Here is a 16,112-nt window from a genome sequence, read left to right as displayed (position 1 = left end):
GGGAGCAAAGGAAACTGAAGGCTTGAGGGAGTATCCAAGGTGCCAGGAGGCGTAGGGAAGAAAGAATGGTACTACTGGATGAGACACTCTTGGGCCTCTCGGTTTTCTTAACTTCCTATTTAAATACTTCATCATTTGTAGAAAGCCTTAAGTTCAGAGCCATTCACAATTTATACTGGGTCTGATTCCTTTTCATTCCCACTTTAGCATTGGCTTTTAAGGATGTAGAAGCATGGCCTAGCCAAAATATATATATATATGATTTACAGGCTAGTTAGAGTTTGTGCTGAGCTGTGTCTGCAAATAAGCCTTTAAGGTAAATGAAAGAAGTTCTAAAGAACCTGAAAAGGAAATGGGGGAGAGTGTGATGTGACAGTGAGGAATGTCATTTTTCTCTGTGGTTCTTTCCTGTCTAATTTCACAGCCAGCAACCTGGTCCAGGCCCTAATTAACCACATGTCCATAGGCTGCTGCTGATGCTCTAACAATATCCAGTCTTCAGACTGTTCCTGTCCAGTTTACACATCATTGTCCTTCCTCAAACACTCCCTTCACCATGGTGCTTCCCTAGGCAGTGATTTATTATGAGTCCTTGTTACCTGGTACAACTCATCTCTTTTGTTTATTTACTTATTTATTTATTATGATTACATATATTTAAAGTATACAACATGGTGTTTTGATATACATAGAGCTAGTGAAATGATTACTGCAGTCAGGCAAATTTACACATCCACCACCTTGCGTGGTTACCTTTTTGTGTGTATTTGTGGCAGAAGCTTCTAAAATCTATATTAACAAATTTTTAGCATACAAAACAATATTATTAAACTCTAGTCCTCATGCAGTCCTTTAGATCTCTAGACTTATTCCTCCTACCTAACCGCAAGTTTATACCCTTTGACCTACATGTCTCCATTTTCTCCCAATCTCTGCCCCTAGTAACGACCGTTCTACTCTCTATTTCTATGTATTGGACTTTTTAAATATCCTACATACAAGTGAGATCATGCCATATTTTTCTTTCTGTGTCTGGCTTATTTCACTGAGCGTAGTGTCTGTAGGTTTATATGTGTCACAAATGGGGATATCTCCTTTTTTTTTTAAGGTTGAATAATACTTCATTGTATACACAAGAATTGTACCACACTTTCTTTATCCGTTCATCCACTGATGGACAGTTAGATTGTTTCCATATCTTGGCTATTTTGTGAATAATGCTGCAGTGAACATGGGAGTGCAGATTTAGCACTATGAGGTGCTAATTTCATTTCCTTTGGGTATATACCCAAAAGAGGAATTGGTGGATCATATGGTAGTTCTATTTTTAAGTTTTTGAGGAATCTCCATACTGCTTTCCATAATGGTTATACAAATTTACATTCCCATCAGCAGTGTGTGAAGGTTCCCTTTTCTCTACACTTTTTCTAACACTTGCTGTCTCTTGTCTTTTTGATAATAACCATTTTAATATGTGTGAGGTGGTAACTTACTGTGGTTTTGACTTGCTCATCTCAAATCTTTAGCCCAGGGTTCGAGGTCTTTCATCCAGGAAGCATGGTATTAAAAATAGGAGACTGAGCTTTAGTTTTGGCCTTTGCAGCTTTAAAGCTGTATGATTTTGGGCAAGTTGTTGAACTTGAACTTCCCTTGCCTTCATTTTCCTCTTCTGTAAAATGACTTGGAATTGAGGTCTCTAACTCTAAGTGATCTCCTGGAACTGCTGGTCAAACATGGCCATCTTGGTATCACATTTCCCAGGAGTGCCCAGACTCAAATAGGCTGGCCTGTGGTCCTATTAGCACCTACCAGAAACTTGGCAGACCTTGGGTCCCAAGTTTTGGTTTTAAAAATGTGGTCCCCATAGGTTTCCAAGGCTACTTCCTGTTCTTCTCCAAGGCTCCAGACAAGTCAATGGCCTCAGGGGCTCTGAACAAACCTAGCTGCTTCCATCCTATTTGTTCTGGCTGAGTCATTGCCCAGCAACCCGGAGTCCCTTACATTTACCCCATGGCTATCAACTCCCATGATGGTAACTTCAAAAGCCATATTGTTGGCCCCAGTGACCTTTGCCAATCTATTGATTTATTTTAAAGCTCCAATTGTTCCCCCAAGAGTATTTATTTTATTTTTATTTATTTATTTATTTTTTTGAGACAGGGTCTCACTCTGTCACCCAGGCTGGAGTTCATGGCCCACTGCAGTCTCAACCTCCTGGGCTCAGGTGATCCTCCCACCGCAGCATCCTGAGTTGCTGGGACTACAGGCGCCCACCACCATACCTGGCTAATGTTTGTATTTTTTCTAGAGATGAGGTTTTGCCATGTTGCCCAGGCTGGTCTCAAACTCCTGGGCTCGGCTGAGCACGATGGCTCACTCCTGTAATCCCAGCTCTTTGAGAGGCCGAGGCAGGTGGATCACCTGAGGTCAGGAGTTCGAGGCCAGCCTGTCCAACACGGTGGAAACCCGTCCGTACTAAAAATACAAAAAAAAAAAAAAAAAAAAATAGCTGGGTGTGGTGGTGGGTGCCTGTAATCCCAGTTACTTGGGAGGCTGAGGCAGCACAATCACTTGAACCTGGGAGGCAGAGGTTGCAGTGAGCCAAGACTGCGCCATTGCTCTCCAGCCTGGGCAACAAGAAAGAAACTCTGTCTCAAAAAAAAAAAACAAAAACAAAAACAAAAAAAAGAAACATAACACCTGGGCTCGAATGATCTACCTCCTTCGGCCTCCCAAAGTGCTAAGATTACAGGTATAAGCCACTGTGCCTGGTTCTAAGAGTACTTTTTTTAACAACATGATTTTCATCATATACATGCATTCTATTATAGGCTATTTTTTTCATTCAACATTATATCATAGATACTTTCTCTCATTGTCCCATGTCTGGGCACTCCTGGGAAATGTGATACCAAGATGGCCATGTTTGGCCAGCAGTTCCAGGAGATCACTTAGAGTTGAATTCTTGGTATTGTATTAACTTTTCACCTAATGTTGGACATTAAAGTGTTCAGTCTTTCATTATTATAAATATCCCACTATATATAGCCTTTAGAATTATTTTTCTAGTTGAGACTCAGATGTTATCGTTAGATATAACTTTCTTATTTTTTATGTCATGCTGTAGTTTGGCGATCCTCCTTGTGTCCCTAGCTAATTCTTAGGCACTCCTTTACAGCCGGTGTCCCCAGCCTCAGGCTCCCCTGCTACCCTAACATTCAGCAGATGGCCTTGCCTAGGGCACTACATAATTTTGTCTCAAAGATCCTGCCTCTACAACTATTTCCTGATTTAGTAGTTCTCAAAGTTTAGGTGCATCAGAAACACCTGAAGGGCTTGTTAAAACAAGCCCTTTTTGCTGGACTCTCCTCCAGAGTTTCTGATGCATTGCGTCTGGGGTGCAGGCCAGAAATATTCATTTCTAACCGATTCCATGGTGATGCCCACGCAAGGACGAAACTTGGTGAACAACTGCTCTAATTCTTTCATCTGATCTCAGGGGAAACGGTTTAGATTCTCTGACTCCACCCCATGACCTGTCCTCTGAACCTCTTTCCCATCTTCACTGGGACCAAGCTATCACTCCTAACCTGTTTCCTTTCAGTGGCTTCAATACCTGCACCTTGAAACCCTCCCTTACTCCATCCTTCAAGGACTCTCTTATCACTGCTGTCTCAATTAACCTTTCACTTTCCAACATTACCCAACTCTAACCACTAACCCAAAAATCTTTCCTCCTGCTGTGAGTTTTTCTGAACTTGAACTTGTGATCTTCGCCTGCTGCTTCAGCGTCTTATCCATGTATTTCCTTTTTAATTTCCAGAAATTTCCCAAGGATGCTCTATTGAAATTATCTGGAAAGTTAAAAATGACCCCCTTCTTCCCAAAATCAACGGCCTTTCCTTATTATGTAATAATAGCAGTCAATATTAATTGACTTCCAATTGTGTTCCAGGAATTGTGCTAAACATTATATAGATAGAAACAGAAGTATCTCATGTGAAGATTATTCTTATGTCAATCTTATGAGGTAGATATTATTTTAGAGATGGAAAAAACTAGGTTCAGAGATGTGAAATAATTTGCCCAACAGACCAAGTGAAGGAGCCAGGATTGGACTCAGCTCTGCTTCCACATCCCTTGTGTTTAAACACTTCCAGAATAAGCACAGACTCCCTAAGCACCTATTAAACTGCCAATGCCAAGCTCCAGTGCCAGAGACGCTGACCCAGGTGCGCCCAGAACCTAGGAATCTGAATTATTAATAGTCCCCCTAATGATTCTGATATGTGTGATCCCAGAACCACACACATTTTGAGGAATGGTCCCACTGTATTGACATAATTGGCCACTTCCTCTCCTTAAAGACTTCCCTCCGTTGCTATGATATAGCTTTTATTTTATTTTATTTTTGTCCCTTGGGCTCTCTGATTCTGTTGTTCTCCATCTCATTCGCTCTCTCTCTCCTGCCCATATCACTGCCCCCCAGAGTCTGTGCTCTGCCTGCTCCCCCCTCTGCTGTCTGTCCCCTGAAGCCCATCCTCTTGCTGTGCTCCAACTCAGGCAGATGGTCCCCAACCTTGTCCTTCTAGTGCCAACATCCTGGCAAACGCCATGGAGCAGCATGAAATAATTTTGGAACGGTGAAGAGTTACAGCCCAGGCCCTGGACAAAACTGTGAGACAGGTGACATTGATCCTGGTGCCCCATCACCCCACTGTGCCCTTGGTCTTTCCTCTTGCTCATAAGATCTCTGTGCCTTGCAGTTTTCTAATCAAATCAGTTCAGCCAAAGAGCTGATCATTTTACGCTCTCATTCTAATGTGTTAACTCTCCCAGTCATTTGCATTTTTAAAGCCTTTTATCTCTCTTTGTGGGTTCAACTGTTGTTCCTGTATTGAAGAGTTTTCAGGCTTCATTTAGCAGATAGTGGGAATTTAGAGGGAAACCAGGACTGAAGAGGAAGGAGGAAGGTGAGCAAGTTTGGAAGGGGACCCTTTCTTCCCCTTGAAATGTTTTGAAGTTTAGAGCCAAGAGCAGAGAATAACAGTGCTGGGAGGGCAGAACTTGGCCTCTCTTGCCTCCTGCACATCCCAACGCCCTGAGCAGGAGCAAGCCATAACTGGGTTGCTGCAGACCTGTCCCTAGAGGCGCAGAAGCTGAGGACAGACTGGAGAGCTGGTGGCTCTGCTGGCTTCCTGCCACCCTACGCTCGGCGTGGCTGACCTCTTCCTCTTTCAAGTATCAGCTTAAATGTTCTCTTTTCCAAGCAGCCAGTCCTGATCACCATGCTTATGGGGGCCCTTCTTGGTGATTCTCTGTGTTTGGTAGTTTTCCTTCATTTCATTGATCATTGTTTGTAATTATTTTATTTACTAGTTCTTCCTGTCTCCATTTGTAGAGTAAGGCTAAAGAGGGCAGAGACCATGTCTGCGTGTTCCCTCTGTGCTCATAGCACAATGCTAGTTCATAGTATATACTGAGAATTTGTAGTAGGAATGGCTGGAGAGTTACACCTCCACCACCAGGCACTTAAGAAATAGTTCTTGAGCTTAACTCAACTCCCCTAGTAGCTGTCCTGGTGCTGAAAGACTTGAGGCAATCAGAGAGCATCGTGTTCACTCCACTGTTGGGATGAGGTGGGGAGTGCAGGGAGGTGGCATCAAGAAAAGTTAGGGATGACTTTGAAGTAGGCAAAAAGATTCCTGGGTGTCCTGTCTGGAACTCTGTTGAGTTTACATTTTTATGTCTTTGAGCTATTTTACAACTTTGCACATTTTAGAAAACTGACAGTAATACAAATAATTCTTGCCCATAGAGATGCAAATGAATTTTTTCTAGTGGAGGTGCAATTGATAATTGCCCTGTGGATATTGACCAGCTTTGCATCTATTCGTACATCCATTTTCACTTTCCTGATTGCCTATATACCTGTGTGCTTGAATTTTCCTTTGAACTGGTTGTAACATCATACTGGTTCCCTCATTAATTAGTAAAATAAAATTTCTGACCCAGGTTAATTTTATATTTATACACAAGTCACAGTTTTTAAAAAATTGTTTTTGGCTGGGTGTGGTGGCTCACACCTGTAATTCCAGCATCCTGGGAGGCCGCTTGAGCCTGGAAGTTCAAGGCCAGCCTGGACAAATTAGGGAGACCCCATCTCTACAAAAAATAAAAAATTACCTATGTGCAGTGGCTCACGCCTATAATCCCAGCTACTCAGGAGGTTGAGGTGGGAGGATCGCTTGAGCCCAGGAGCTAGAGGCTGCAGTCATCCGTGATCATGCCACCGCACTCCAGGCTGGGTAACAGAGTGAGACCTAGTCTCAAAAAAAAATAAATTATTTTTTTAATTGGACTGTATCAAAATCAAGAAGTTTTGTGCATCAAAGGATATTATCAAGAAAGTAAAAAAAAAACAACTTACAGAATGGGAGAAAATATTTGCAAATTATATCTAGAATATATATATCTACAATATGTAAATGTTATGATTTAAATGTGTGTGGCCCTCCAAAATTCATACATTGAATCCTAATCACCAAGGTAATGGTATCGGAAGATGGGTCTCTAACTGAGTACCCTCATTTTTCTAAGAGATAGTTTAATTATTGTTTTCTGTCTCTTCTTGTCTCTTTCTCCTTTTCCCCACTTCCTTCACTCTGTCACCCAGGCTGGAGTGCAGTGACACAGTCTCGGTTCACTGCAACCTCTGCTTCCCGGGTTCAAGTGATTCTCCTGTTAACCCCTTTCCTCTTTCTTCTTTTTCTCTTTTGGAATGGGAATGTCTATCCTATGCCTGTCCCACCATAATATTTTGAAAACAAGTAACTTGTTTGCTGGAGGGGGATTTGCCTCAGGATGAATTGTACCTTGAGTCTTACCCATATCTGATTTAGATGATTTTTAGGTGAGACTTCTACTTTTGAGGTGATGCTAGAATGAGTTAAGACTTTTGGGGCTATTGGGATGAAATGAATGTATTTTGTATGTGAAAAGGACATGCATTTTGGTGGGCTAGTGGTGGAATGCTATAGTTTGAATGCATGTGTGTCTCTCCAAAATTCCTATGTTGTAACTTAGTGAACAAAGTTACAACATTAAAAGGTGGGGCCTCTGGCAGATGACTAGCGCATGAGATCCCTGCCCTCATGAATGGGATAACGCTCTATAAAGGAGGCTTCAGAGAGCTTCCTTCTGCTTCTGCTCTTCTGTCACTTGAGGATGCAGCAAGGTGTCACTTTGGAAGCAAAGAGCAAGTCCTTATCAGACACTGACTCTGCTGGCCCCTTGATTTTGAACTTCACAACCTTCAGAATTGGGAGAAATAAATTTCTATTACTTATAAATTACCTAGTCTGTGGTACCTTGTTATAGAAGGAACAGACTAAGACAATAAAGAACTAAAACTCAACAACAAAGCAAAGAACCCAATTCAAATATGGGCAAAGGACTTGAATACTCATTTCTCTGAAGAAGATATACAAATGGCCAATGAGCACATGAAAAGACTCTCATTAGTTGTTGGGGAAATGCAAATCAAAACTACAGTGAGATACCACTTCACAACTACTAGTATAGCTGCAATAATAATTTTTAAAAGGAAAATAATAGGTGTTAGTAAGGATGTAGAGAATGTGAGAATGTAAAATGGTGCTGCTGCTGTGGAAAGGAGTCTGGTGGTTTCTCAAAAGGTTAAATCTAAAACTCCTACATGACTCAGCAATGCTACTCCTAGGTATCTATGCAAAAGAAAGCAGAGACTTGAACAGATAAGTTGTACACCAATGTTTATATAAGCATTATTCACAAGAGCCAAAAGGTAGAAACAACACAAGTGATGTGGTTTGGATCTGTTTCCCCACCCAAATCTCACGTTGGAAATGTAACCCCCACTGCTGGAGGTGGGGCCTGGTGGGAGGTAATTGGCTCATGGGCAGTTTCTAATGGCTTAGTACCATCCCCCAGTGCTGTTGTCATGATATCTGATTGTTTAAAAGTGTGTAGTGCCCCCCTACTTCCTCCTGCTCCCACCATGTGAGACGCCTTGCTCCTGCTTTGCCTTTCACCATGATTGTAAGTTTCCTGAGGCCTCCCTAGAAGCCAAGCAGATGGTCTTCATCATGCTTCCTGTACAGCCTGTGAAACTGTCAGCCAATTAAACTTTTTTTCTTTATAAATTACTCAGTCTCAGGTATTTCTTTATAGCAATGTGAGAACAGACTAATACACCAGTGTTAGTCAACAGATGAATTGGATAAACAAAATGTAGTATATACAGGCCAGGCACCGTGGCTCATGCTGGTAATCCCAGCACTTTGGGAGGCTGAGGTGAGAGGATCGCTTGAGGCCAGGAGTTCAAGACCAGCCCGGGCAACACAGGGAGACCGTGTCTCCACCAAAAAAAAACTTTTTTTAATTAGCCAGGTGCAGTGGTATGTGCCTGTAGTCCCAGCTACTGAGAAGACTGAGGTGAGAGGATCGCTTGAGCCCAGGAGCTCAAGGCTGCAGTGAGCCACGATCATGCCACTGCACTCCAGCCTGGGCAAAAGAGTGAGATTTTGTCTCAGAAAAAAAAATGTAGTATATACATGTAGTGGAATATATTCTGCCATTATAAGGAATAAAGCGTTGATATACAGTGCAACATGTATGGACTTTGAAAACATATGCTTAGTGAGATAAGCTACGCACAGAAGGACAAATACTGTATGATTCCACTTACGTGAAGTACCTAAAATGGGCAAATTCATTGAGACAGGAAGTAGAATATAGGTTACCAGGACTGGTGGAAGGTAGAATGAGGAGTTATAGTTTAATGGGTCCAGAGATTTTTGGGGGGGATGATGAAAAAACTTTGGATATAGATAGTGGTGATAGTAACACAACATTGTGAAAATAATTAATGCCACCGAATTGTCCATTTACAAGTTATTTAAATGATAAATTTTATGTTACATATGTATATATATATATTTAACCACAATTTTAAAAACCATCTTTTAATGTAGAGAGAAACCATGGCCAGAATATGCTCTCGATGGCATCATGATTGAGGATCTGAAAGTCTTGTGGCGTAGTTCACATTCAGCTCACTTACAAGCTGTGTGACGTGAATAAGGTAGAGTTGACTAAGTTGGGGCATCAGTGACTGAAAGGGAGGAGACAAAGGGAATTTCTAGGTTTCTGGCTTGAGCACCAGGGTGGATTGTGATGACGAGAGACTGGCAGAGGAAGTGTTACCAACCAAAATTGGGTCCACTCGGCCAGGGCAGCAAAGCCAAACACTGACAATGAGATTTGCAGCAAGAAAAAGAAAGACATTTATTGCAGCACACCAAGCAAGGAGAAGTGGACAGCTAATGGTTAAGACCTGAGCTCCCAGATGACTTACAAGCAAGGGTTTTTACAGGCAAGGGTACATTTCAGGAAAGTAGAAGTTATGGGCAAAATCATAAATACCTGGAGGTTAGACATTCATTTGGACCCAAAAGTGTGATATCTTCAAGCAAGAGCTTACAGGTCATAGGTGGATTCAGAGATTCCTTGATTTGCAACTGGTAAAAAAAAAAGCAAGGCTTTACCTAAAACCTTGGGGCCAGCAGAAAGGAATGTTAAGTTTTGGCCTGTAGGTGTGATGCTCTTCAGGCCCCTGAGGAAGAAAATTAGAACAAAGAATGGCAGTCAGAGTATAGTCCTCAGTTTCCCCTTATCCAAGATCTACAGGAGGGGAGTCAGCATTTTCTATCTGATGGGGCTCCAGGTTTCTGAAAAACAATTCAAGGTGCTATCTTTAGTTTCTATAGGGAATGAAACATTTTGTGAGTCTGGCTTACTTGGATGGCTTTTTTTTTTTTTTTTTTTTTGAGACAGAGTCTTGCTCTGTTGCCAGGCTAGAGTGCAGTGGCAGGATCTCGCCTCACTGCAGCTTCCATCTCCCGGGTTCAAGTGATTCTCCTGCCTTAGCCTCCCAAGTAGCTGGGACTATAGGCCCCCACTACCATGCCCAGCTAATTTTTGTATTTTTAGTAGAGACGGGGTTTCACCATGTTGGCCAGGAGAGTCTCGATCTCTTGACCTCGTGATCCGCCCGCCTCGGCCTCCCAAATGCTGGGATTACAGGCGTGAGCCACCGCGCCTGGCCTGGATGACTATTGTTTAAGTTATTATTACCTTCTTGCTTTGTGGGTGATTCATTTACTTCTCTAATTGCTGGTTGAAAGGTGCCTGGAATCTGCCTTGAAGGGATTCAAAATTTTTCCTTTATCTCTACGCTGGGGTTTGGGGCCTAGTCTTGCAGCCTAGTTCACATTTCAGCTCAGTTACTAGCTGTGTGACCATGGAAAAGGTAGAGGTGACTGAGTTGGGGCATCAGTTCCAACTGATGGCAGGCGCCTAAGAGGTGCCTCTGCTCTGTCTCAGAAGTGGGGTTAGTTTGGAGCAGAAGGTAAGAGTTCAGTTTTTGTCATATTAAGTTGGAGACAGCCATGAGGAGATGTTAAGTGAGGAGGTGACTATGGGAGTCTGGAGCTCAGTAAAGACGTCTGGGCTGGAGGTATTAATATAAACTGGGACACATTGGCATGCAGATGGTCCTTTGAGCCATGGAAATGGCTGATAGCATAAGATAGAAAAGAACAACCAATCCCAGCCCCACAGAACAGCAGGGGCCTGAGAAGGCAGTCTCTGAAGAAGAGAACTGAGTGTGGGGTCATGGAGGCCGAGAGGGACTACTGGCCTTACTCTTGCCCTCTAGCCACTCCCTGTCCAGTAACCTGGGGTCAATTCAGCTGCTACTTAATTTTTGCCATGTGAGAGGGCAGCACCCTATACATAATGGTTCTGGTCATACACAGAATGTTTTCAACAGCAGCAGCACGACAGCATGCTTCTTCTTCTTCTTCTTCTTCTTTATTATTATTATTATTATTATTTGAGACTTAGTCTCCCTCTGTCACCCAGGCTGGAGTGCAATGGTGTGATCTCAACTCACTGTAACCTCCACCTCCCAGGTTCAAGTGATTCTCCTGCCTCAGCCTCCTGAGTAGCTGGGATTACAGGCGCATGCCACCATGCCTGGCTAAGTTTTGTATTTTTAGTAGAGACGGGATTTCACTATGTTGGTCAGGCTGGTCTCAAACTCCTGACCTTGTGATCCGCCCACCTTGGCCTCCCAAAGTGCTGGGATTACAGGTGCGAGCCACCACGTCTGGCTGACAGCATGCTTATTGTCAGAAATTTTGCTAAGTAGGATAGGATGCATAAGAACACTGCCAAGTAAAAAGCAAATCTGCACTTAGTGAGGACAACCTTTTATTTAAAAAGATTACTACAGGAGAGAAAGGGACTATTGCAGTAGGGGAAGTGTGCTATTGCAATGGGGAAAATACTGAGACCTTAAGAAAGGGACTGTCTCTTGAACAGAGAAAAGTAACCAAGGCTAAAAACAACAGGGTGTGGGAAAAGGGAATGAAAGGGTGGCCTGATGGGATAGTAGGCCATATAATGTCTTACTCTGAGGCCAGCCTGTTCTCAGGATGGGCTGTGTGCTGGCTCAGGCTGGGAGTGGGGGTGGGCCAAAGTGCAGGGGCTTAGAGGAAGGAGAGAAATTGAATCAAAATTTGGTTAACAAGCATTTTGTTCAATTGCTCAGTGGGGACAAGCAGTTCAGCTCATCATTTATCAGGTAAGGAATGAGAATTTGTTCGGTCTGTATCTAATTTTGCCATAGGTTAAACACAGGGCATCTGTGCATCTTATCTAAGTCATATGAGAAAGAGTCGTTCTGATGCAGAGCAGATGAGTCCCAAAATTGGGGCTTAGCAGGGGAGGGTTCTTGGCTGCACCCAGGAAAGAATTCAAGGGTAAGCTGGTGGTTTTAGACAGCAACTTTTATTGACACGGCAGGCCCCAGCATTGGCAGCAGCAGCAGAGGTACCAATGGCAGTGTGCCCAGAGTAGCAGCTCAAAGGCGAGTCTGCAGTCATATTTATACCCACTTTTAATTACATGCAAATTAAGGGGCAGATTATGCAGACATTTTTAGGAAAAGGGTGGTAGTTTCCAGGTCATCAAGTTGTAACTGAAAGGGGCTGTAACTTCAGGGTGTTGCCATGGCAATGGTAAACTGACATGGCACACAGGTGGGCATGCCTTACGGAGAGGTGCTTCTGCTCTGTCCCTCTTTTAGCTAGTCCTCAATATGGTCCAGTGTCCAAGCACCACCTCCAGAGTTGAGTCCCACCTCCTACCTCAGTTTTTTGCAGTAAGCTGTTTTCTAGAACATGCAAAAAAAGGTTGGTGTGGGGGGATGGGAGGGGTTTACTTTACCCATCACTGTCTTCCAGGAGCAAAGGGCTTCAGTGAAATTCAATATTGTCAACGTGCTCTGGGATGTGAATTCCATCCCTCCAGTCTGGGTGACACCTTCATCTTCTCAACCAGCATTGATATTCCTGCCCAGGAACTTAAGAACTGCCCCTTGCTGTGGTCTGGGTCTCAAGGCTCTTTTCCTGGGAGCTTAAGACTTTTGACTTTTCCCTTGAAGGCGTCCGCATGCCTCCATGCCTGGCTTACCTGCAGCCTGTCTAACCCCCAAGAGATGCATCTGAGACAGCGTCATAACCTCTGCTTCCAAACCACCATCACTAAAGGCACAGTCCTGAGGGAAATGAATCATCGCCTTGGAAATTTGCAACCTATGGGCTGAATTCAGCTCACAGAAGTGTTTTTTCCACAGGGTGTTTTGCTTTGATTTTTAAACTTGAATTAGATGCCTATATAAAAAATCAGGATATTGAATCTAAAAATCCAAATTTCTAAATCTAAAAATCCAAATTTCTAACTTCTCCTGAAAAGTAGATTGCTCCAGCAGTTCTGGCCTGTGTTTCTATTGTATGCTCCTACACTGTTTAACAAAAGTTCTGACAATAAAATTTGTTATTTAAAAAGTTCTATTTATGAATACAAGTATTACTTTGAGTGCTGTTACTTTTATACAGCCTAAGTGAGGAGGAGTACAAATTCCATCTTCTAATCACCACTGTTCTGTGAATCTATTCAGTCTTTTATATTTTCTGTGGGTGTTTAAGTATTTCTATTTCCTACCACCAATTGTCACTTTCAGTACTAGGACAACTAGCCAAAGAGATTTTACTTTCGGATAATTTGTTAATCAAGGCATCATTTAGAAAAATTACTTACTGTTTATTTCAAATTGCCTGACTACATAATAATCATGACATGTATCCTTAAACACATGACCTACTTCACTGTACATTTTACTTGATCATCCCAGCACACTGTCTGCATGGTCAACTTGGTGTTCATAAACTGTGAAATCATGTGACATGGTCAACTCCTACTTGGAGCTTGCTTATACCTTATATAGAGAGAGGGGCTGTGGGGCATCACTGGTGAGTGTGGGAGGCCTGAAAGGAAGTCCTATATCTCCCTCTCCTTTGGATGCAAAGGCAGCACAATTTGGAGCCCAGAGTTAAACTGTGGTTTCAGCATTGTGAACACAAGTGTAAAGTCCTGTCTCTGAAGCCTTTTCCTGCTCTCTCTTAGGATTAGGGGCTCCTCCCTAGTGTCCCCATAGCTTTCTGGGACTGTTCCTATTACTGCCCACCCCATTGTATTGTAATTGCTTGTTTCTGTGTCTGTGTCCTACCCAGAGGTGAGTCTTGAAGATGGGAATGATGTCTTTCCCATGATTATAGCCCCAGGCCCAGCGAGGCCTTCAGGAATGATCTAGAGACACAGCACTCTTCAACCTTGATTATTACAGTAGGTCTCCCCACTTTGCATTTTCCTAAGTGAAGCATGAAACCGTCATACCTGCAGATATTATATGACAGAAAATAGCAGCATCAGTTTCCCGGTGATGTTTAGCATTCCTGGTTTCTGCCTCTCATCTCATCTGACCCGGTAAGTGTCTCCCTATCTCTTAATCACAAGGCTCCTTATCCACAACTGTCTCAGAGAGGGGTTTACCAGACATCCTGTCTCTGTTCTCATCTCCTGGGAGCAGGCCAAAAATGACAATCAATTCATTTGGCTAATTGGTATACTGCTGTCTCTCCACTTTTGCTTCCCAATGTCCATTCCAGGCACAGGATTTGTGCAGTGCAACCTCTCTGGCAGCCTGCTCCAGGCATTTCCACAAGCAAGGGCTTGACCTTTGGCCAGCTTGCAGATCACTATTGGGCTGTGTCTCTATTCAAGGACCGAGCTTTACCATGCAGGTGTGGAGCTACCTTCTTCCAGATCTGAGCTTATAAATATACAGAAAGTGCAGGCTGACCTTGCCAAGTGTTCAAGGCCCGGGCACTTTCAGTCCTTTGGATGCTGACTAGAGTCTTTCTCAGCATTTACAGAGCTCCCGCGGGCCTCTGTCTCAATGCCTACAGGAAATTTGTCTTTGAGTATGTAAGCACTTCTGTGGCATAATTTCCAAGGCCCCAGAAAATTCCACCTATCCACTTCCTAATCTGTTCTTTCACGCCTGAAGTTGCTTAAATCACCAAAACTTCCATTTACCAAAGTTTTAAAAACCCCTAGGAGCAATTAAGTTTTTTAATGTAAACTTTTTATTGACTATAACACTCATACATAAAAGTGCACAAATTATGGTTGTGAATGAACCACTCATGTAACCAACACCAGGACCAGAAACAGAACTTTGCCATGTCCTCAGAAGCCACCCCTTCTTCCTTGTATCCCTTTGTAGTCCCTTCCCCTCCCTCATCAGGGAAACCACTATCCTAACTTGGAACAAGATAGATTACTTTTGTTTGTTTGTTTGAATTGGCATATAGAATTATAAGTATTTACCTTGTACAACATCTTGTTTTGAAGTACGTATACAATGTGGAATGACTAAATCTAGCTAACTAATATATACATTACCTCACATAGTTGTCATTTTGTTTATTTGGTTTTGTCTTTTATATAAATGGGATTTGTTGTATGTACTCTTTTTCATATGTAATGCTTCTTTTGCTCAGCTCAATACTCATGAGATTCATCCATGCTGTTGCACGTAGTTGTAGTTTGTTGATTTTTATCGCTGCATAGTATTCCACTGTGCAAATAAACCACCTTTTACTTAACTATTCTAATGCTGATGGACATTTGGGTTGTTTCTGGATTTTTATATGCAAATAGAGCTCTTATGAACATTCTTGTTCAGGTCTTTCAGTGAATACATATACACTTCTCTGTTGGAAATACATTGAGGAGTGGAATTGATGAAACCTAGGATAGGCACGATCAGCATTAGTAGGTACAAGTTACTATCAAACATCTTTTCCAAGGTAGCTGTTCCAATTTACACTCCCATCACCAGCATATAAGAGTCACAGTCATGCCACATCTTCTCCAACACCAGATTTGTATTTTCCATTTAGCCATTCTGATGGCTGTATAGTGGTAGTGGTGTGCTTACTTGATATTTATCTGATAACTAGTAAAGATGCGTGCTTTGTTTTATGTGCATTGGCCATTTGGCTATCTTTCATCTGTGTATTTTCTGGTCAAGTCTTTTGAGAATTTTTCTATTAGGTTTCTGTCTTTTATGTAATAGTTTTTTTTTTTCTTTGAGACCGAGTCTCACTCTGTCACCCAGGCTGGAGTGCAGTGGTGCAATCTTGGCTCACTGCAACCTCCACCTCCCATGTTCAAGTGTTTCTCGGGCCTCAGTCTCCCAGGTAGCTGGGATTACAGGTGTGTGCCACAATGCCTGGCTGATTTTTGTATTTTAGTAGAGACAGCGTTTCACCATGTTGGCCAGGGTGGTCTCAAACTCCTGACCTCAAATGATCCACCCACCTTGGCCTCCCAAAGTGCTGGAATTACAGGCATGAGCAAACGCGCCTCTTGGGCTGTCTTTTATGTAATGATTTTTGAAGATTTTTATATATTCTGATAATTTGTTGGATATACATATTGTAGATATTTTCTCCCACCCTATGTCTTAACTTTTCATTTTCTTAATAAAGTATTTTAAGTGAACAGAAGTTCTTTATTTTGTTTTCATTATGGTTAGCTCCCTGTGTGTCCTCTTTAAGACAATTTTTCTTGCCCTAAGGAAGTTATCATATCATGAA

At 42.5% G+C, this 16,112-nt stretch overlaps 1 long non-coding RNA gene across 1 annotated transcript in view; it reads left to right on the top strand.

The window, feature by feature from the left end:
* The window catches only part of LOC117974692 (uncharacterized), a 48,248-nt gene extending 33,063 nt beyond the window's left edge, over nt 1-15,185 (top strand). Inside the window, exon 4 of the long non-coding RNA XR_004664796.3 lies at nt 12,351-15,185. This is a non-coding gene — a long non-coding RNA (uncharacterized LOC117974692). The remainder of the gene's footprint in view (nt 1-12,350) is intronic.
* The last annotated feature ends 927 nt before the right edge of the window (nt 15,186-16,112 follow it).

Source organism: Pan paniscus, chromosome 8, assembly GCF_029289425.2.
Source record: "Pan paniscus chromosome 8, NHGRI_mPanPan1-v2.0_pri, whole genome shotgun sequence".
Lineage (NCBI taxonomy): Eukaryota > Metazoa > Chordata > Mammalia > Primates > Hominidae > Pan > Pan paniscus.
Note: the sequence above shows the minus strand (reverse complement) of the source record. Positions and strands in the feature narration are given on the sequence as shown.